This window comes from Talpa europaea, assembly GCF_964194135.1.
Source record: "Talpa europaea genome assembly, chromosome: 11".
NCBI classification, from domain to species: domain Eukaryota; kingdom Metazoa; phylum Chordata; class Mammalia; order Eulipotyphla; family Talpidae; genus Talpa; species Talpa europaea.
Window position 1 is genome coordinate 12,397,613 of NC_140078.1, and position 22,825 is coordinate 12,420,437.

The following is a 22,825-nucleotide window of genomic DNA, read 5'->3' on the forward strand; positions in this document are numbered from 1 at the left end:
ATGCCCATGATCAAGACCCCAAGTTACCCAGATACAACTCAGTCTTGAGTGATGAGGCACTGCCCTTTGTATGATTTACCAGGTTACCATAGAACCCCCCATATTGAAGAGATGCGCTGGTGAAGACCCTATCTGGTGACCAACAATACCACAATAAATTCCACTCAACTGACACTTTTGGAATCTACTATGCATAGATGCTGAGTGAGCGTGGGTTCTTGGAGAAGCAGATGGCCAGATGGGATCGGATGTACAGGATATGACTGGGGGAAATGCCTACAAAGGACAAGGGGAACAAGAGTAGGTGGGAAGACCCCTCAGACAGAGATGCGAGTCTGATGCCCATGGAAGAGGAAAGGTAGGGCGTGGAGGGCAGAGCTCAGATCACATGCAGATCTAAGACAGCATCAACTTGGCCAACAGAGAGAATCCAGGCAGAATCCAGGCACTCCCATGGAGGATTGCCACATGGGCAAGAATGGTGTGGCTCAAAAGAGTATGAATCCTGGGCTGGAAGCCACCCAGGGGAAGTTTGACCTCAGTCTGAGTGCCAGGAAAAATCCAAGGCCGTAGTAACCAGAGGCTGCCCGCACCTGCCGCAGGTCCTCCTGCATGTACATGGTGGTTACACTCGTGTTTCAGAGGTACACGCCTGCAGGAGGCCCCGTGCTCTCCCTGAAGAACTCTCCTCTCAAAGGAAGATCATGATCAATGAAAAAAAAATATGAGAAGGGACACGTGTGGCAGAGAAAAAGGACTCATGAAGCCACTCGGGCAAATGATGGCGCCTCAGAGAAGTCTCCAGAGAGGACATGACCAATCAGCCAAAGTCTGGAGGCACCATAGCAAGAGTGGGGTGGCAGGAGACAGAGCACTAGACGGACTGCCCATGGCAAAGAATGGATGTGAAGACTCAAACTCCCTCAATCTCTGAAAAGGTGGCCTGAAAGGGTCCTAGCCCAAGGGCACCAGTTCATGAAGGTTGGAGGTGGGATGAACATGCTCATCAGCAGCCCTGGAGGACTGAGTGTCGGAAAAGATGGGGAAAGTGCTTGACTTTCTAGCTAATCTGAAGGAACGCAAATGCTACAGCAATACTCTAGTCATCTGACGCCACCAGGCAGGACAGGAATTTTCCATGCATATAAAATGTCCCTATGACAGCTTGTAATTCCTTTAGAGACAGCTAAAAAGGGATAAAGCATATTGGAGCAAAATCTCTCTAAGATGAATTGACCGATGCTCAGCTTTCTTAAATACCATTTAAATTCTTCCAGGTCACACAAATGAGTTTGCTATGAGCATGAATGACTAAGCTCAGATACAGTGATACCCCCAAATCCAATAACGTGGAGAACTATTTGCTCCTATACCAAATGGCCCCCAATATTCCAGTTCTGAAATTGTTCTCTTGCCTTCTTCCTCCACTACCAAGCAATACGAGAATTCTTGCTGCTTTCAAAGAATTTGCTTATAGGAAAATTAGATGTATTATTCCTTCTAACTCATCTTGTTTAATCTCCTTTAGGATGGAAAATCTGATAACCACGCTTCTCAAAATCACATTTCATCTGAGACTAAGTATATTCCAAATGAAGAACTGAAGTTCTCTTCTAAGAGCAAGTTCATTGATCCATTGGGAGTTCCTGGATGATGATATCTATTTTTGCCACAAACATGAGTTTTGTATGGGAGGGAGCTATAGTTCATGACTTTCTCGGTTCTGAGATGTATTCTAGACAGCTAAGGTTGCTAAGCAAGTGACTTCTGGATAAATGAGATCCTAGATGACCTCACCATGATGGACAGTAAAGGACAACCAGGACATTTGGAACTTTGCGCTCATACAAATATTCCTGAACTTCCAACCTGCAGCAGAATACAGAGGTGAGGTCAGCTTTTCTAATGTTTGTGTTCATGAGTTTTTCTCCCTTAGGTGAAAGTGTGCATGCATAACTAATACTATTTCCTATGCCTCTTCTAACCTGACTCGGAGCTTAGATGGTAGCCAGGCTATTTTACTCATAGTTGATGTTCAGTCAACCCCAGCTAAAAAGACTTCAGTAGAAGCAACAGCCATGCTTGGACCAACAGCCTGATGCATGTGCTTATTACAAAGATCATAGAATCACCACCAGTCAGTCAGTGTTAGGAACAAAGGTGAGCAAAGAAAGCTGGAGGTCCATCTATCTGTGTGTGAGACACTGGTCTGGGGGTTTTGACACCTACTACTCCATTTCATTTTTTTTAAGATTTATTTATTTATGCATACAAGAGCTGGGGCACAGGCCAGAGATGAGGGGGGTGAGAGGATTCACCAGAGACAGTGGGGAGCAGAACAGGGCAGATCTACTGAAATACACTGCTGAGGGGAGCAGTGGGCGAGACAGGGGACGACGTCTGCTGCACCATGAGGGTCAGCTCCCTGGCCAGGGATCAAACTCATGCTGCAGTAGCTGCGGATTGCTTCATAGTGCTGACACTTAACCCCTTGCACCAGCAGGGAGGCTCCCCCACTATTCCATTTTAAAGATGAAACAGAAGAACAGAGAACTTAGTGGCATTGCCCAAGGTCATCAGTAATGGGCAGAGCTAAAGCTAGAATCCAGTTTCTTCCCTCTCCATGCCATATCCTAAAGAGCCTGGGAACACGCACCTGCTCCACACAGTAGCAGACTGATGGAAGCAGAACATTAGCAGTCCCACCACCACTTGCTTCCAGAAGAGACATTTGATCTCATCCCTTGGTATATCCCTTGTGGTCAGCTTTGTGTCCTACTCCCCATTAGCTTTCCTTGCTCCAATCTTCCACGCTTGTTCTGCTTGGAAGAGCATTACATACCCCCCTATAATTTAGCAACTCAAAACCGTACCTCTCTCTGGCTTTCTCATTTTCCCCCATCATTTCCAGCTCACCCTTTCTGACCCAGCCAAGAAAATTGACTCCCTACCATTCAGATCACTTGTGCTACTATGTCTCCCCACCTTCCCTTTAAGTATGCATTGCTTCAAAAAGAATAGATGTCTCCCTCTCCCCTGCTCATCTGGGTCCCCTTCTAATTCCCCCTCAAACTCATCTCTGATTAAACTCAGCTCACCCTCCAGCTCCTTAGTGCTTGAGAAAAAAACATAAAGCCACTGAAATCACAAATTCAGTTCTATTTCCAAAGTGACCAGTAACTAGCTGTCTGGTAGGTGAGTCATTTTTTGAACCTGCTTCCTTAGCTGTAAAATAGATTTAAACATCTACAGGCCTTGCCCAGTCAGAGCGAGGGTGATACTGGAGCTAAAATGCAAGAGTTAAATCCTGGGGGAAACTATCTTGAGTCAATTACTGAGTTTCTCTAAGGCTTAATTTTCTCATCTGCAAAGTGGACAGATAGTTGTACCTACAGCCTTTGAAGATTGCAAAAAGAGGTAACATATGTGTAAAACACCTAGCAGAATATTTGCACACTACAATTGAAAAAAAAAAAGTTAGTTGTTATTATGATGATGGATCACCTACCTCACTAGGTGACTGTGAAAATAATTAAAATTAAAGACCTTAAGCCAACAGTGAGGCTTGCGTGGGCTTTCAGGACTCCGTTATTTAATGTGAGGGATTTTGCAAACAGATTGGTGCCAAGTTAGTAGCTTGAGATCAGCTGTGATGTATTTCACTACAGAAATCAACAAATGCTACAAATCAGGAAGGGTTATGTGTTTTTTCTTTTTTCAGAGAAAAATATTTATAAGCACAGCAATGCCTTGAACTGTGCCTGGAACACAGTAGCTATTCTGCGTGTGCAGTGCTTGTTTTCTGTCATTGAATTACATAAGGTCCTCCTAGGGTTCCAGCTTCCTACAATACTTCTTGCCTAATTCATTCCTTATCCAAATCCCCCACCCACCTCCTTTTCGCCTCACTAGTGGAAGGGTGCCACCTAGTGGCAGAAATGGTAATACACTCTGTAACATGTTCACTATCACAGGGTTTAGCACAAACTCCCACCTGGAGACTAGGCCCTCTGCCTGATTTTGTAAATAAAGTTTTATTGGAACATAACCACACCCATTCATTTACAAATTGTCTGTGGCTGTTTTTACACTACAATAGAGTTGAGTAGATGTGACAGAGCCTGCAAAGTCTACAAAGGTTACTCCCTGGTCCTTTACAGAACATCAGCTGACTTTCAGCTACAGTACAATGGTGTCAGCTACTTTCTTAGCATTCACTCAGCTATGTTGATTGACCTTAATTCTCAGATGTACTGATTTCATGGCATTTGATGCCCAACTGTTGCACACACAGGTCATTTCCAATACCTCTATTACAAACAGTAATGTAAACTGGTTGTCATTTCACTGTAAAATGTTAAGCTGTCCATATAAGTTAAAGAGCAAACTCTATCATCAGAAGAAAGGCACTCAGATTGTCTCTGCTGCTCAATGCTCATAGGATTTGGGGCAAAGCACTTAACTGAACCTCAGCTCCTTCACCTGTTAAGTGGGACTAACAGTATTATTTGCCTCCCATGGTTGTTGCAGGGCGCATATAAGATCATTTATTAGCTAGCCTTTCGTGAGCTACCAAAAAAAAAATCAGTAATGTTGGCTTTTATTACCTACATAGCTGAGGGAAGAGTACATGATTTTCATCATTTATCACCACAGACAGACTCTCCGGAGAAGACAAATGCTCATTTTGAAGGCACTTCTGAAGATATCACCAATGTCTCTAATTTGATCCCTAAAGCCCACCTATTCTTTTCGAATGTGAGCTGTTCCCAGGCTTGGGTTGTAGCTAAGAGGCAAAGGCTATGTCCAGAGGGCGGAGGATGAAATGCAAGTGTGGATGTGGGGTACACCTGGATTAGGATGTCTTCAGGCCCATAGTGCATTAGGAGCTAAGTCTGAGAAGAAATACATGGAGTCTCTCTACTTAGCCTCACAGAGGCTGAACAGCAAATCCCATATTCATGAGAGTAGGAACAGAACCCTTTGGGATACAGATTACTCCTCTTGCCCCAGGACCAGCTGCTCTCCAGTGCCATCTCTAAGGAAGGACTTCCCAAAAGGGTGGGGTTTTCTTTCTCCTTTCTGTCAATGTCTGGCCTCTCCCCTTCCTCTGTCCTTGCTCCCTTAACCCCAGCACCATGCATGGCCTAACAAGAGATATTGGGGACCCCTGGAGCAGACGCTGTAAGTGCCCCACCAGCAGAGCCTCAGCATGGCCCAGTCCCATGCACACAAGCTGACGACTTCCAAAGACAACTGAGGCACCACCTGTTTGGTCCTCTGGGCCGTCTGGAAGTGAGGCTCATGCCTCCCACCCCCAGGAGCAAACCAGTGACTTATGACAGTTCTTTTGCCCCTCCATTAGAATAATTGAGGGATTTGGACACTCCCGGAGAAGGGTTCAGCTCCAGATACTCACAGCAATCACCTGGCTCCTTGTCTTACCTTTAACAGTTTCCTTTCTTCCCTTGTCTTCTTTCCCACTGATATACAGGTACTTCCTGGGATCACTGTCCACATGAACGATCACTGCCCATATACTCTTGCCTCAGAGTATCCAATCAAGGCTATCAGTTGATTCTAGGGTAACCAATCTAGGACATCGAGTTATGGCCACCTACTTTGTGTCAGACTCTCTACCAAGCAACCAGTAATACAAAGAAGAAAGGCGAACTCCTATAGTGGCCTGCAAGGTCCAGCATGGTCTGTGTCCTCCCTTTATGATCTCACCGCCAAGAGCTTCTCCACTGACCTAGTGTTCCTTAGTCATGTAGCACCTCTGCAGTTCCACCAATGTGCTAAACTCTTTCTGGCCACAGGGCCTTTGCATGTGCTATTTTCTCTGCCATCCTTTTTCCCATTATTTTGCCCAGGTTAAGCCTTCAGGTTTGAGCTTAAATGTGCCTATATGTCACATTTCAGGGAACTCTCTTCAAAGTACTTTACCTAAGTAGGACCCTTCCTTCATCCCAATTACTCCAGCTTGATGTCTTATTCATATGCTGATTTAACAGCACTGTTCAATATTTGGAATTATGAGCTTCATTGCTTATTTACTTCTTTAATAACCATCTTCCTTTCTAGATTGGTCAGGGATCCTATCTGCTTTACTTACTCATATCTCCAGTGCCAATCAGAGAAGCACATTATAGGCACTTGCTATATATTTGCTGGGCCAATGAATGGGTGAAGTTCAGAGCTGATATGCTTTGTCTTCCATCATCCTTATCATGTACTCACCCATCTTACCCTCATCAAGCACTCACATACCTACAGTCTTCCTAAGAATATCACGTTTTTTGCTCTATACCCCCAAAGAAATTTAAATCAGTTAACAAAAATCTATGCATTGAGAGGACAAATGGAAGATGAACAATGAATAATTCAGAAGTCCATAGCCCTGTATCTTCCTTTAGCGCCATTCTACACTATGACCATACTATAGGAAATTATCTTCTGAGTCTCAGTTTCATCATCTGTACAATGAACACAGTAATCCCGCCTCAGTGCCAAGGAGCAGATAGTGTACAGCATACAAACTGCACAGTCCCATACAAAAATCTTCCTGAATCCCCTTGTGAGGTGTTGTGAATTAGTGCCCCAATCCCTTGCTTTCAACACAGCAAATAGCAAAATGTTTTAAGCGCCGAGAGTTTGCTTACAGTTACTAACAGCTCCCCATGTATTTCGTGTTCCCAAGTGCTCTTGAGGCAGAAAGCCAGAACAGAAGCTTCCTGAACCAAATGAGGCCTGTCGTGCACGAGTCTTTAATTGCCTACAGCTGTATTCACAAAGTCAGGCTCAGGGAGGTTTGTCTCAAACCCTGGACAGCTCCAGGCTCCAAGGCAGAGCCTAGAATGGGCCCCAGGGAGTCAGCACCACCATTCACACAAGACTGAGCCAGGCAGAGCCTTACTTGATGGGCTCTGGCAGTGGATCAGTAGACTGAGGGTAGGGGCAGCTGAGATGGCAGCTGACCTTGGTTTGGTATGCAGTGAATCCAGGAAAGACCATGGTTTAAGAAAGTGGAAAGGGTGGGAGATCTAAAAGGGCACATGAACATCCAATGCTGTCAACATCCAATGTTCTCACTCATCTGAAGATGAATTTTAGGGCACAGGAGCACATGAATTGATCAGCGATGATTCCAATGACTTTCGGGAGTTAGGATCATAAAAGAATCAGAGTCAGGAGGAAAAGCATAGCCTTTTGTGCCCTGTAATCCTGGATTTGAATCCCACCTGCATGCTTTACTAGATGTGTGATCGGGACAGTTTGCTTGGTGTCCATGAATTCAGATTTCTTATCTACACAGTGTAACAATAATACTTGTAGCATTGACTCATTGTCCTCAATTCAACACACTACCCTGCATTCATACCCCATGGCAGCATCATGGGTAAAGTCCCCCTGCTTCCCTTTGTTTTTAAACTGGTCATGAGACATTTTTAGTCAATGAGATATAAGTGGAAGTACCATCAACATGGGATGAGCATATCCTGATTAGCTGATTGATACCAAGAGGAGGGCAGAGATAATGGGCCAGAGTCACACCAGCCAACCCAAACACTTGCTGTGAGAAGTAAAGCTATCCCAACCAACTTCAGCTTAAACAAGTCAAGTTCTAGCCAAGTCAGAGACAGGGAAGTGATAATAAGCTATTGTTTTAAGACACTGAGATTTGGATGTTCTTTACACAGCAATTAACTAACAAATGCAATAGCCAATAGCACCTACCTCTCCAGACAGTCACACACATGGCATTAGACAATATCAGACAGTGCCAGACATCTACAAGAAATCCATAAAATGGTGGTTCTTTCTTCCCCTGCTCTTAGGGTGATGTTTGTGTGTTGGCTGCTGCACATCATCCTGATGTTCCCAACTTCTGCTCCTGAGACACCAATGACTTCAAGGAGAAGAATGGTTTCCTTCCCTCTTTCATTTGCCTGGTGCCAATTAAATCAAATTTATGGAATTTACTCTGGTTGGTAATTATCCTGAGAAATTTATTTTGGACTCTTTAAGGAGGCACTTCACCCTCCTTCCCCACCTTGCTGAATTTACTGGCTATGGGGCAGAATTATGACTGCAATGTCTCAATTGCAAGGGAAAGAAGCTATTGCATTATTTATTTCTTTGTATTTGTATTTATCAAAACAGGTAAGAAATTTCAGGCTATTCAAATATCTTATTAGAGAAGAGAGAAGTATCCAGTATGTGGTCTCTCCAGCTGCTATAACTTCACTATGACCAAGTTCAAACTGAAGTTCACTACACTGCTAAACCCTGAGTAGTCAGTCCCTACAAGACCACATGACTCATGAGTTTACTCCTTTCATTGTTCATTCTTTTATTTTGTATGCTGTAGGAGAGAGCAGTAACACATGGACTCTGGAAGTAGATTTCCTGGGTGCAAAAACTGTCTCTGCCAATTATCAGAAGTGTGATCTTGGGACAGTTACTTAATCCCTCAGACTCAGTGTCTGTGTCTGTAAAATGAGACTAATAATGGGGGTCAGTTCATGCAGTTATGAGGTCAAAAGGAGATGAAGCCTATGAAGATACAAACTTCTTCACAGCCACAGGCTGAATAAGAGCTTATTCTTGCTGGTGCACTTCCTCTTACTTACATTTCTGTAGTACAGTCAATACATAATCATTAAGTTAATCGATATCTACAATCACAGTCAGAATTAATACTGTTACCTTCCCATAGGTTATAGGAACTCCCTATTTCCTCACCCTCTCCCCACACTGAATAAACTTCAAGAACACCATTCAGAAAACATCTTAGTTACAGCTGGTATTTTGGGGCTGTTATATTTGTAACTCTGAGAAGATGAACTCTCCAGCTCCTCTGCCTTCAATTCAGAACAGGAAACATAAAATACTAAAAATATTCTAAGGAAATGATGTATTTAATTCTCAGATGATGTCAGATTAAGGCAAAGGAAGGAACTGAAACAGGAAGCAAATGATATGGAACCAATGAAGAAAGAACCTCAGAACAAGGCCAAGAGAAGAAACACGCTGCCCTGGTTGAAAGAAACCCAGGGAGCAGGAAAGAGACAAACACAAGAGAAAAATGTGGGAGTGAGGAGAGAAGAAAGGTGGAGAAAAGGACAAGGTAGACAGAAAACTCTAGATGCAAAGAGAAGACTCAGCAAGTTGTAAAATAAGTTTGAGCAGGATGCTGCTCTTGGCTGAGACTTTCAAAAAGCTTCCCCTGCTTCCTTCTTTAATATACTATTGGCCAAGTCACTTAATCTCAGTTCTTCTAAGGACCTTTACACAGCAGTGCATCCTGCAAGGAAGAAAATTATTCTCGGGCCAAATGTTAACACACTCTCGTGAACTCATGAAATAAAATATAGGGCCAGGGTTTCCACTCTTCATTAATTTGGGGTGAAAATCATTTCACCATATTCAAGATGCTGGCTGGAAGGTCAAGTCAATGAGGCACTTCCCTGGAGGCTCTTCTAAGCTCAATGACGTTGAAAGCAACATCAGGTTTTAGGTAAAGAAGAAAGTGAAGTGAAACTAAGCAGAAATCAGCTGATCTTTCTGGAGCCCTGCAGGTTTCCCAGGAAACTGAAGTCACCAGCGGTGCTGGCTGATAGAGCTGCTCTGAGTTTCTCTGTAGGCAGTTTCTCCCCTACTGCTTGGGCTTTCTGTGAAATGTAAGCAGAAGGAACTTCGGGGGTTGGGATGGGCAGGGAAAATAAATAAAGCTGATCTGACACCTCACCTCTGGGTGACCACTAGGGCTCGACTGGCCAGAACCAGTTCTGTGTCCATCAGACTTAGAGGACCAGAGTGGGAAAGCCTGAGAGGCCCCCGTGTTCTTTTAAGTCCTTCCAACTTCTCCTCCAAGCCCTGACAACTGACTAATTGAGGCCAGTTGGGTCCCCAAGAAGAGAGGGTTGGTAGTGGCAAAGGTCTAAAAAAAGCCCCCTTACTTCCCCAAGATCCTTCCTGACCCTGGGTGAGCAAGACCAACAAGGTATGTGTACCCTAGGAACCTCAGGACTACAGCTGAGAGACCCTTAGGTCTTTCGTTATCCCCAAAATAACCAAACAACCACAACAAAGAACTGAACAAGGTATATACTGATGGAAACCATAAGAATTAAAGTTATGCCAAGATATTTAAAATAAAAAGTGGGAATCCTCTGATCACCCACCAGTAGCATCCTTTCATCTCTCCAGAAGTAACTATTAATAAGAGTCTGGTGTGTAGCCTTCTGCTCCTTTTGCATTGACCTGAATGTCCACGTGCATCAGAAGAGTTTAGAGATGATGTTATTTAGGTAAACAGGATTGCGCTACATTCTGTCACTTGTTTTGGGCATTCAACACGTATCTTTTATGTTTTCTCATATTCCCATGTCAGCACATTACTCTCCCCTTCATTATCTTTATTTGCTACAATAGTTTGATGGCTAATAAGGTCTTTGCAGTTGTTCGCTAAGATAAGCCACATTGCCGTAAATGCGCCAGTAGATACAGCTCTGCACAAGGCCTTCTTGAAGGGGGAATTGCTGGGGTGATTTTCCATATAGGGGAACTGAGGTGCAGAAAGGAGAAGGATTTCTCCAGGTGATGGAAAACATCAGTCGCCAAACTGGGATCAGAAAGTAAGAGCCCCAAGTTGCCAGGCCAGCCTGCCCCCAGCACCATCCTCTTCCTGGCTATGAACTTGGACCTGCCCAATCTACTTCCAAAGACTGTGGGATTTCAGACTCTGAACTGAGAGGGCAGAGTGAAGGTCAGAGGCCTAGGAGTATGACGAGCCGAGCATCAGAACTTTTGAAAAGGGCACAGGGGCCAGAAGGTGCCAAGCAGGGGACAGTGGAAGGAGCTTAGAACTTAAGTCCTTCACTGCTCATGCCAGCTCCCCGCCCTCTGCCTGTGTCATTTCTTAGGACTGAGCCTGTATTTTCCTGCCACAAAAATGAATTGAATTTCTGCTTCCCAGGTTTATGGTAAGGGCTGAACAAACTGGTATACTGGCACCCAGACCACAAAGCTCTCGTGGCACCCTGCTAAGTACTTTTCCCAAATCATATCACTTGACCTTCACAACCTTGTGAAGTTGGTCCCACTTTTGTCCCCATTTTACAGATATGGAAGCTGAAACAGAGCAAGTCCTTCCCCAAGGCCACCAGCTGGCAAGAGACAGGCCCAGGAGCTGAACCCAAGCATCCTGGCTCCACACCTCATGCTCCCAACCACAAGAAAAGCACATGATGCTTGTGGGTACCCCAACATGGGCACGAAGCTGCTCAGACAGGGCAGGGACCTTCTTTGGAGGTGCAAGGCCCCAGAGTCAGGACTCAGCTAAACAAGCCCCAACTGGGACATGCTGAGCCCCAGCCATCCTCGAGTCCACTGCTTGGCCCCTGCATCCCCCTGCCTGGCCTCACTGCCCTGGGCCTCTCACAATGGCAGTCCTGCACCGTAATTAACCAGCCCCGCCGAGGCCGCCAGTACCTGGGGCTGGCGAGGCCTAATGGAAGCACGCTGGCCATAATTGCCTCCATCCATCACCCTGGTCCACCGAAGGGGACAGAGTCTGGCTGGAGATTTAAACAAGCTGTTTCTCTGCAGAAACCATGGCCAGGGACACAGCCTGCCTTGCCTGGAGTTGGAACAGGCTATGGGGCCAAGGGAACACCATGCAGGCTTCTGGTCACAGAGAGGAGGAAGACGAAGAGGGAAAGCAGCAGCAAAGGAAGGAGAGAAAGATGAGGGAAAAGAGTAGGATGGTGAGCTTGGCAGAAGAAAGGCAATGTGCCAGGAAGGTGTTTCTCGAACTAAATTTAAGGAACCCCTTTGAGGAGGGGCTCGGGGGATGGAGGGGGACACATGTATGTGTGTCTCTATTTTACATATGTTTATGTATGTGAACATATGCAAAATACATTTATGTTTCACTTTGATGTCACCCTAAAAAATAAATGTGATCACAGTCTGGATTATTCAGCCTGTGAATGTTGAGCAGAGTTCTGCTATCCATTTACCTGCCAACACCCCCACCCCAGCCTGTGAAGTAGAGACAACAGCACCTCCTTTTCCAGCTTAGTGTGAAAACTAAGATAACGTATGTAAAGCACAGAGTGCATGCTTATTAAGTGGGGGCCATGGTTACTATTTCTGTTTACAAGATTTAAAGAGTGGTTATCTCTGCAGGCTGGAAGAAAGTATTTAGAGAAAGAGATGTGTGAGCTGGGCTTTGAAACTGAAGAGTTCACCAAGTCAACAGGGGGTGGAGAAGGAAGCAGCCAGGTATGCTCAGAAATGACTATAATATCAGGAAGGAGAGAGGGCTGCTGGGAAATGAGGCCAAGAAGGTCAGCAGGACCCAGAACAAGGAGTTCTGGCTTTGTGTTATTGGCTGTAGGAGCCTCAGCCTGGGCCCCATGCCCCCAGATCCAGAAAGTTCTCCAAGCTCACCACTTCAGCACATAGAGAAGTTTCTATGGCAGACTGAAAGAATTATATTAAGGGCTGGTAATTTTCTTTGGGAAATTTCTGTCACTGTCAACAGGAGCTAAGTCGTACAATTTTTATTTCATCCAGGATACATGGAGGCACCCACCCTCAGTATCCCATGCCACCCATGTCTCACACACAGCACACCCATGGAAGTCTGATAAAAGTCTTTCATGCTGTGCTTCCTGTATTTTGAGACAAAAGAACTTAGGCTGAGCTTCATATAAAAACAAACATGAGGAAGACTGCTATATTTCCCCAAGTTCCATGTTTTTGTCTTCTTCTTGAGGATACAACTGTATAGAAGAATCTCCATGAAAGGGGGAGGAGCATTGCAGAGCACTGAATGAGCACCATTTTCCCTGCTTCCTCTTATATGCCACTACCTTGGACTGCAAGTCCCAGGAAGCCATGAGCTGTACTTGCTGGGCTGGGGAGCTACTGGGAACTAGGAGTGGAAATAAACAGCCCCTATATGAGATGGAGGGCAGGTGGCCCTGCCTGTCTCTCACTTCTGTAGCCCAGCTTGCACCCTGGTACTGCAGGGAAGGAGACTTAGAGGTGGCACATGGAGAAGACACATGTAGAGACATATGGGTGACAGACACTTGGGGAGCTGCCCAGGGCAGAGACAATGACAGCCATTATCTTGATTTGCATTTCCATCTCTTTCTGTCCCAGACTAGCCTAACCTCGTTCTTATAGTTCCCAGCCAGAAGGTAGCTTCGACTTGAGTCAAGCTTTTGGGCCTCAGCCACCCCACTTCTGACTGAGTCTGTTTGGCAGGGCATTTGCCCATGAGGGGATAGGTATTTGGGGGAGTTTTACTGGAAAGCTATTATTAAGAATATCCTTTTTTCTCTTCTCTCTTTAGGAATACCAAGTCTAATTAAAGTCTGCCTTTGTATGCATAGATGGTAGAATCCCTTTCAGAGTGTTTTCCCCTTTAATAGTTTGGGGTTCTTGGGTATCCCTCAGTCATATGCTAACACAACTAGACTATTTCCCAGCTTCCCTTGTAGTTAAGGGGAACAACAGATAATAGGCACTCTCTGGGTTTTCCCAACCCCTGGATTCTGCTGATACGTCAGCCATCCCATCCTCCTAATTTGGAGGTCTAATGCTGAGGGATGCTCCTGCAGCTTTCTTCTGAGGCTTGTCATCTGCTATTGGAGCCCAGTACTTGCAGAGTTAGAAATATCTGGGAGTTCACATGCCCCATGGGAGCCTTAACCAGTCTGTGAAAGACTGGCCTTCTTGCCTTGAGGGGGCAGATATACCAAAGCGTAATTACCCTCCAGACCTTTCCACAGGAAAGGAACTTTTGGAGTTTGTCTAAAATTCCACCCATGATTTCTCTCTTTCCCTTCAGTCCTGACTGCTACTTTACTGGTTCCTCCTGAAAGTACCTCCTAAATAAATTACATGCACATGGCCTGCTTCTGGGGAGCCCAGGCTAAGACGACAGGTGACTATCAGCAGGTGCCAGTGGAATGTGAGTAGAAGTATCACTTCCTAGCCTTCCAGGCTAATTGGAATAGAAATGACCCAGAGGGACACCCTGAAAGAAATTTATTGATGATGGCAGAACCTCCAAGAGCCTGAATCCTTGAATTATCATGTGGAGGAAAGATGTGGCAAGCAGGAACATTAGACTAGACTAAGAGAGAAACTTTCACTGTGCTAAGCCACTGAAATAGTTGTATTTATTTGTTATGGCAGCTAGCATCACCCACACTAAAATAGAAAGTGACTTCATTCTAGCCCTCAGTGAAGGCTAGAGTAGATGAAAGGCAAGAGTTGAGGGAACCATTTACACTCCCTTGCTTGGTCATTAGGGAGCCCAAGCAAGCTGGGCCTGTGAGTCACCTATGGACTAAGGGTCACCTATGGAAAAGAGACAGGACTTAAGGCCTCCCCCATCAGGACTAGAATTCCCTTAAGACAGCGCTGCATAAACACGCAAGGACCTGGGATTCTGTTGAAAGATGACCCTTCACAAAACAACTCAGAGTGTACCCATATCATGAGTTATTAATATATAACTTCTCACAGTTGTCTACTTTCCCTCTGAATTCAAAACAGGAAGCTCTCTGAGATCACTGTTGTTGAGAAGAGTCAGGATAATAGGCCAGTAAGAGAAAATATTAATGGAAGGCAGACAGGCTATAACAATATACTTTAAAAAGAACCAAGACAGCATGGCCAAAGGTCAGGAAGAGAAACGACGTGTGTGAGCTGGGCATTAGGGGAGTTCAAAGAATTAGGAGCTGGATACAAGAATAGGAAGAAAGTCCTAGCAGGAGCCGCTGCCATCTGGGTGAAGTTGGAAATAAAGGCAGTGATCTGGAGAGAGGAACTTTTATGTTTTCTCTGCAATAAATGCATCCTCCATCTTTGGCATTTCCTTAAGACTAAGGATAGTCTTGAAATACTCATAATTAATGTTTAGTTCCTGGACTATTCCAGGAATATAACACTGTGATGGATGGATCCATTTGGAATCCTGGGATATATTAGGATTTGGCCTCCTCTACTAGGGGTCTCCAGGATCCTATAGCAGAGCCTGAAACACCTTCCTTTCTCCAAATCTCGCAATTTAAGGCATCATTAAAATAGCCTAGTCCCAGCAAATTTCCTGAACCTCTACTACGAAAATCAAGCACTACCTTTCACCATCCTGTTCTGGGCTTCCCCAGCTATTTGCCTGTGCCTCCAGTACACAGTTTCATTACCTACTAGTCAACTTAATTGATACCAGGTCTGATTTTTTTACTTCATTATGAAATCTCTTTGAGAATGGGTATTCTATCTTTATCCTGATAGCATCTGTCTTCTACTCAATAAATAGAGATTTCTGTCTGGTTCGCTCATGCTCGCTCTCTCTCTCGCTCTCTCTCCCCCATCTCTACCACTTTCATTATCTGATTTATGATAGATCCCTGGTAAATGTTTGTTGAATGAATGAATGAAATAATCAATCAGTTACATCCATCAAATTTGAGACTATAGCAACCACAACCTCCAGATAAAACAGGTCATAACATAATCTCATTGCTATACAAGTTCCCATTATCATTCACCTTTGCACCCAAATTTACCCTGTGCTTATAGGTGACACCTCTTTTAGACCAGCCAACCTCAGCTGAGGAAGATGCAGACTGGGAATGAAGCCAAAGCTGGAACACCCTGGTCCACTTCCTGGCTTGCTGGAAAAGCCCTGATTACAAATATCAAAAAGGTACAAATACCCCTTTTACCTGTAGTTTTGGTTGATAAAATAGACTCTCCTTGCTTCATATAAGGGGTAAGACCCAGGTCCTGGCATCTCCCATACCTCCCCTTCTGGTGAGCAGCAGGTGGCTTTGGTTAAGTCATGGAATATCTCTAAACCTCAGCCCCCCTCATCAGTAAAACAGACATGACAGCATGTACCTGACAGGATGACTGTGAAGATTAATAGAGATGGTCTCTAAACTCCTGGCCCTGAGCAGGTAAGTGGCACATGACTGTAACTCAAAGAATCACATGTCCTTCCTGGCTGATGGCACAAACACAAGATAAGAGATAGTGTTTCCTGGTTATTTCCTGGGTGATACAAAGAGAAAGGAGCTATAGGTCTTTCATGCCCTTAAAGTTCATCTAAGGAAAGGCCGGGTCATGCACAAATGCAGTGGCCAAAATAAAGAGCCTGCCCTAGCTCACTCCTGCATGAGTTAGTGTTAGAGACAAGGTGTTGGCAAGGGGAGGAAGTAGGAGAATGACTCCTCTGTACTGTAAAGCTGACTCTTCACACTTAACAGACAGGATGAACTGATAGCTGTGCTCATTTATCTGCACTGGACAACTTACAATTGTGACTTCATTTATAACAAAAGACAAGCACACAATTCTTGTTTTTATATTTTTAAGGGGAAAATGGAAGAATTTTACATAGGACATGAAATCCCTTTTATAAAGCAGAAAAAGGACCAGACTTCATTTGTGGTCATTTCCTCCTAATTGACATGTTGCTGATACTAGACAACTTCCAGGTTCAAAATGACCACCTCCCCCCAGTGTTGTCTAATCACAAAGGCCAAATGTAACAGTCTCTTGAGAACCATCCATACACATTTAGATGATCTTACACCTGAGTGAATAATATAATTGTTACTCTAAAAAAAAAATTTTGGTATGTTAAAATTATATTGTATGTCAAAATACAGAATTCTCTCAATGATATTTAAATTTTCATGGGTTTTTTAACTCTCATAATATTTAAATACTTTGACTATGAGACTAAACCATTTTAAAAAGGCATATTTACTCACAGGATTCATATTCCTGCATAGAGATCCACATTTAAAGATTGGAATTCTTTTTTTAGAAACTCCTCGTTTATATTAAAAGAGATAGGAGAGGACCTTCATCAATAGTGCAGAGCATTTTATTTCAAAATTGCTTTTGAAATAAATTACTTGGATATTTCTGAGGGAAAACAATCCAGAGACCAGAATGACCTGGATAATTACCTTCATCATTTAAGTCACTCTGCTAAACCTGACCTAAATTACAGCACTTTGAGAGCTTTTGAAGAAGGCATTTCAGAAAATCAAAACACTCAGAATACTTAATAGCATTTTTCCCCTGGATTCACTAGTCCACATGATGGAAAAGGTCAATGGCTTATTCAGACAACCAAAAACTTAGACCTAGGAAAAAACCTCATGCTCAATATTTTTGTAGAAACTTAGGATCCCTTCTTTTTAAATCCTTGCAAGAACATTTTATCTTTTGATCCTAACAATCACTCCGTGAAACACGGACCATAAGCTTCACGTTTGCAGATACAGAAAGGGAGATTCAGAGAGGGAGGTGTTCTGTTCAAGGTCACACAACAAATATGTGACAACAGGGGCCTAGACCCCAGATCTTCTCTTCATGCCACCATAGCTAAATCTAGAGGTCTCCAGGGGTTGGGCTGAGAACCAGTGGTCCTTCGGAGGTGGACTTGGAGGTGGACTCCAATGGGAAGCCATTATGCTATCCTTGAACTTCTTCCATTTCAACATGGGCTGAACATTAGTATCAGTTCATGACCAGGCCTGGGCCTCAATCCAGATAAATTAAATCAGAATCTCTAAGGAAAAGGTCCAGAAATCAGAGCCAGAGTTGAGTCTCATTGTCCTAGGCTAATTTTTGAATCCTGAGTCTACTTTCAAATCTTTTTCAGACTGATTCCTTTGCAGGATAGTGACACTGAATTCAAATAGACCCTGTGATAACCAGATCAAAGCTCAGACCTTTCCTATGAGGGCAGATGCTAATTCAGATCTCCTTTGACCATGGTTATTTGGGGAGATTTGGGTTTTACTTTTTTAAGTAGAAAAACTACTTTTTTAATTAACAACTGTATTGAGGTAATATTGACTTGCAACATAGTGTATGATTCAAAGGTATACAGTCATGCCTGTTCAGAGGCATGTTGCAACACCACACCCACCACTGAGGCTCCCAAAGTCTCCACCCTAATCCATTGTTCCCCCCTTTTGTTCCTCACCCTCCCCCTTCCTCCTCAGAAGCCTCAGTTTTAGTCACGTTTCCAAGGTTTGTTTTTCAATTGGTTTCTGTATATTCCACATATGAGTGAAACCATCCAGTATTAGTCTCTGACTTATTTGTCTTCTGACTTATTTCACTTAGCATAATCAAGTTGCTTTGAAATCATCTCTCTTCTAGAAGTTGACAAACCCAATATTTTCTATATATTCAATGATTCCTTACAAATGATCTTCATCTATATTCTTCTTATGTCTGCATAGATCTGTCCATAGGATTCTTTTAAGATTATGACTGTATTTGCACTTTTTTTTTTTGCAATTTACTTTCTTCTCTATGTCGACTATGAATTTCTTTTGTTTTTTTTTTCTGTTAACCATCCTTCTTACTGCTTCTTAGTTTTTTGCTTTTTTTTTAAATAGGGTAGACTAATATTTACCCTATATAAGTTTTATAAGGTTTGCATTATATAATGATTGAGACCGTTAGAATGGCTCTAAGAGTGGAGTAAATATTTAATACCATTATTTTTCTCCTCCCTTTCATCATCACTGCCACTGACATATTTTTTTAATTTAGATAACATTGGTTTACATCATTATTTGTGTTTGAAAGGTATGAGATTTTTTTAAATATTTATTTATTTATGCATACAAGAATTGGGGTACAGACTAGAGGTGCAGAGGGTGAGATGATTCACCAGAGACAGAGTGGGGAGCAGAACAGGTGGATTGACTGAAATACACTGCTGAGGGGAGCAGTGGGCAAAACAGGAGAGATCTGCTGCGCCATGTGGGTAGCTCCCTGGCCGGGGATCAAACTTGTGCTGCAGTGGCTGTGAATAGCTTCATAGGTTGCAACTTAACCCCTTGCACCACCAGGGAGGCCCAAGGAGGAGATTTTTTAACTGATTTTTGATGTAAAAACTAAGGCTCAAGTCCAAAGGGGAAGGCTATGGCTCAAGTCCAAAGCTGATAGGAGTATCAGCTCAAGACTGAAATCCATAAAGATGGCAAGAAAAAAGGTAACTCGGGTCTTGAAAGCTGATGAATTAAGGTAATTTGATAACTTTCAAGCCTGTAACTCAGTAATAATAAACAATAAAACACTCTTAAATGAATATAACAAATTGCATACTCTGTTTTAAACAAACACACTACCTGTATTTGTGTAGATAGGAGTGTCTGCATTTCTCACAGGGAGAAATGCAAGAAGACATCTGCCAGGCAGCAATGCTGGTTCTCCTAGTAGAGGGACAGGCTTGGAAGGTGGCAGGGATATAACTCACATTTCCTTTATTTAGTCAGCATGTGCTCTGTAAATTAAAAAACATAAAATACAGAAAATTGAATAATAATAATAAATTCACACTCAGTCAAAAATAAGAATGAAAAACTTAGTAATATATAGTTTGCATTTTATGGAGGTATAAATATTGGGAGGAAGTCACTGATATGTTCTATAAATGTGAAATAGAGTTATCTGTCTATACGCATTTGTATTTCTTGTTCTGCAGCTATATGACTAAAATCATGGCAGTGCCCCAGAACAATTGACTGAGTTCATTAAACACACCTCACCCCCACACACAAAGGTAAATATAACTATTTTGAATGCATCATTGAGCAAGAGACTCTGGATGTCAGACCTGTACAAACCAGATGGTAGGTAAGGAGATGGTACTTAGTTGCCCAGGCAGGGGCAAGGACAGGTCCTAAATATTAGATATTAAGGCCTCAATTTCAATGCTCATGAGTAAAATAGTTCACTAAACGATGCAAAAAAAAAATGCAATCAGGAAAAAAGAATTATAACTAAGATGGAGAAGAGAAATACAAGAAGAGTAAGATAAAAATGAAATAACCATCATATGATATAGATAATGACAATGAATTTAAAGGTATTAAAAAATATGACTCATATTTTGTACATCAATAACTTGCAAGATGGGAGAGCTGATCAAAGTAAAGTATCCCTGACCCTTTGCATCATATGGACAGAAAGTAAAACTTTTCATTTTAATGTTCACTCTGTTAAAGGTTACCCTGAAAGACAGCATGTAAGCCCAAGAGGCACTGTTGTTTTCTAAGAGCATAACCTATGATGGCATGAGCTCTACCATTCATTGTGACCAGCATGCTCCTTCCTGTTTGCTGAGAATTTACTGAGCTGTTGGTTTCAACATGCTTGGTAAAAGCTGGGTTTATCAGTGTGGTGACAAAAAATTCTACCTACAAGTGACAATTCTAAAACAAGTTAAAAGTCAGGGTGAATAAATCTGTGATCTGTATAGCTGATAACTAGAATCCAGAATCAGTAAATAAAAGACAAGAGGATAACATAAAACTAGACAAAAAGTAGGAATAATTAAGTCATATAGTCAATATAGTCAATGTAGTCAATATTTATATAAATATATGTAATAGTCAATAAATATAAAACCCAAATAGTCAATAGATACAAAAATTAATATCAACCCTGCTAGTGAATAGAGGAATGCAATTTGAAAAGGAAGAGAGTATAATTTGATTCTCATTAGAGGTGTAAATGTTAAAGGTTTATTAACATCAATATTCGTTGAGGAGGCAGCAAATGTAAAGTTTATACATTGCTGATGGGAGTGTCACCTGGTACCACCCCTTTGGAGAACAGTCTAGCAATGCTTAGTATTCTACTTGGAGACACACGCCACGCAATAGAGCAATTCTTCTTCTAGAAGTCTAGCCTGGAACTACAGTCACAGCTGTGCCCAAGGAGACCCATTCAGTGTGCATTGCCGCAATTTATGTAATAGAGAAAAAGTGGGAACAACCTAAATATTTCTCAGCAGAAGAATAGATAACTATGGTTAATTCACACAGCATTGAAAGTAAAAGGGCCAGCTTTTGCAAATCCAAATGGATAAATCTGAAGAGTATAATGTTGGGTGGAGATAAAAGCAAGCTGCTATTGATATGTATCGTTGGACACAAATATGTAAATTTTGGAAATACAAATAATAGTTTATACCATACATAGGAATAGAAGTACAAACACAAGGAAAGAAATGAAACCAAGAAACTTCAGAGTTCTGGTTACTGCTAAACAAAAAGGGCTATGCTGTTCTCTGTTCTGATTTAAAAAATTAATGCTTATGTGTGTGCATATATATTTTTTTTTCACAAGAGGGACAGCAACTTAAAGAATAAGAATAAAACAAAAATTGTCTTCACTTGGAAATAATTGTTAATTTTTTGGTGTGCTTTGTCCCAGGCTCTTTTTCTGTACATCTATGGTAGACACTTGGCATCTGCCATTTTATCATTGGTGGTCTTGACTAGCCCACAACTCAAGGTCAGTAAGATCTCCCCAGATACCTCATATAAACCAAATATCCACCCCCCAGCTGCTGTGCGTGTCGACTCCCCCAAACGAGACACTTGGGAGGTTTTGCTCCTATCAGAGCCCCAATAAGTCCAAGAGTAACTACCATTGAGTCATAAAATTTCCCCCCACTCATAGCAGAAAAACTCGAGAGTCCTTGCGGAGTCAGGCAGAAGCCAGACTCCAGCGGGAAGGACATCTTTGGCTTTTTTTCCTCCCCTGTCCTCTCTATCATTTTAGACATGACCTTCAATTTATCACTGGCACAGAATTCTCATCTCAGGCTCTGCTTGTGGGGAACCCAAGCTAACATAATAACTGAGAAAGTTCCCATTGTGCTAAGGCACAGGCTCTAATCACCTGCTCCTTGAGGGTGGATGTCCACTTCACTGCTGGTCAAGCCTAGTCAACCACAACTTTCATAAGGCAATAAGGCAACAGGGTTTTGCAGTTTGTTCCTTTTTAACATTGCAGTAACTCCTATGAAGTGAAAATGCTATTTCCTGGTTTAAAAAGCCAATTATTTTATATATTTCAATAGTTATATATTTATAGAATCATTAACGTTGTGAAGAAAAACATGCATTATTCAGTTAAGTTTTACTGCATTTTATGGAAGGAAAGTATATGCTGTTGTAGAAGTCTTAATTTAAAGATTCATGAAGGTTTTGAACTTATTGATTATCATATTCCCTCCAAAGACATGCAATTTAATGTTTTTGAAATTCTTCGAATCAATGAATACATTTAGTGGATGTTTTTCTCCAATTCCTCACCCGGAAAGTCTACTAAATACTCCCTTTTTATACATCCACGAGTTCTACAATCAACTCAATGGATTCTAAGACATTGCCACCCCCTGAATAAAATTTTTAAGAAAATTAAGTCAAAACTTTAACTTAATTTGGAAAAAGATGAGATCTTTAGAACACTGAGTGTTCTCAGCAATATGATATGCAACCCCACTTAGTCAAGCCCATTGATCACTGCCATTTTCTCCGTATACATCCTGTACATTTTTAATTAAAGTTAGCATTTTGCATTTGCATTGCTCATGGAAACCTGAGTTGTTTTCCATTATATTTTTCTAACTGGTAATGTTAATATATGTAAAACTATTTGAATATTTCTTCAACATTGGATTACCTTATAGCTCTATATCACTAGTACTACTAATATTTCAGCTGGTCATTTGGGGTAAGCTGTGCAGATAATTAGATTACTTATGAATAAAAATATCTTTTTTCACATTTTATTCTTTACACATATTTACACATTTTATTTCTGACCCATGTCTTATTACATTGACTAGAACTTCTATAAAAGTTTTAAATAGATATAAAAGAAATCATTGGAAATGATTTTACTGTTTTACCATTAAGCATGAAATTGAGTGCTTACCATATTTTTCAACATATTATAT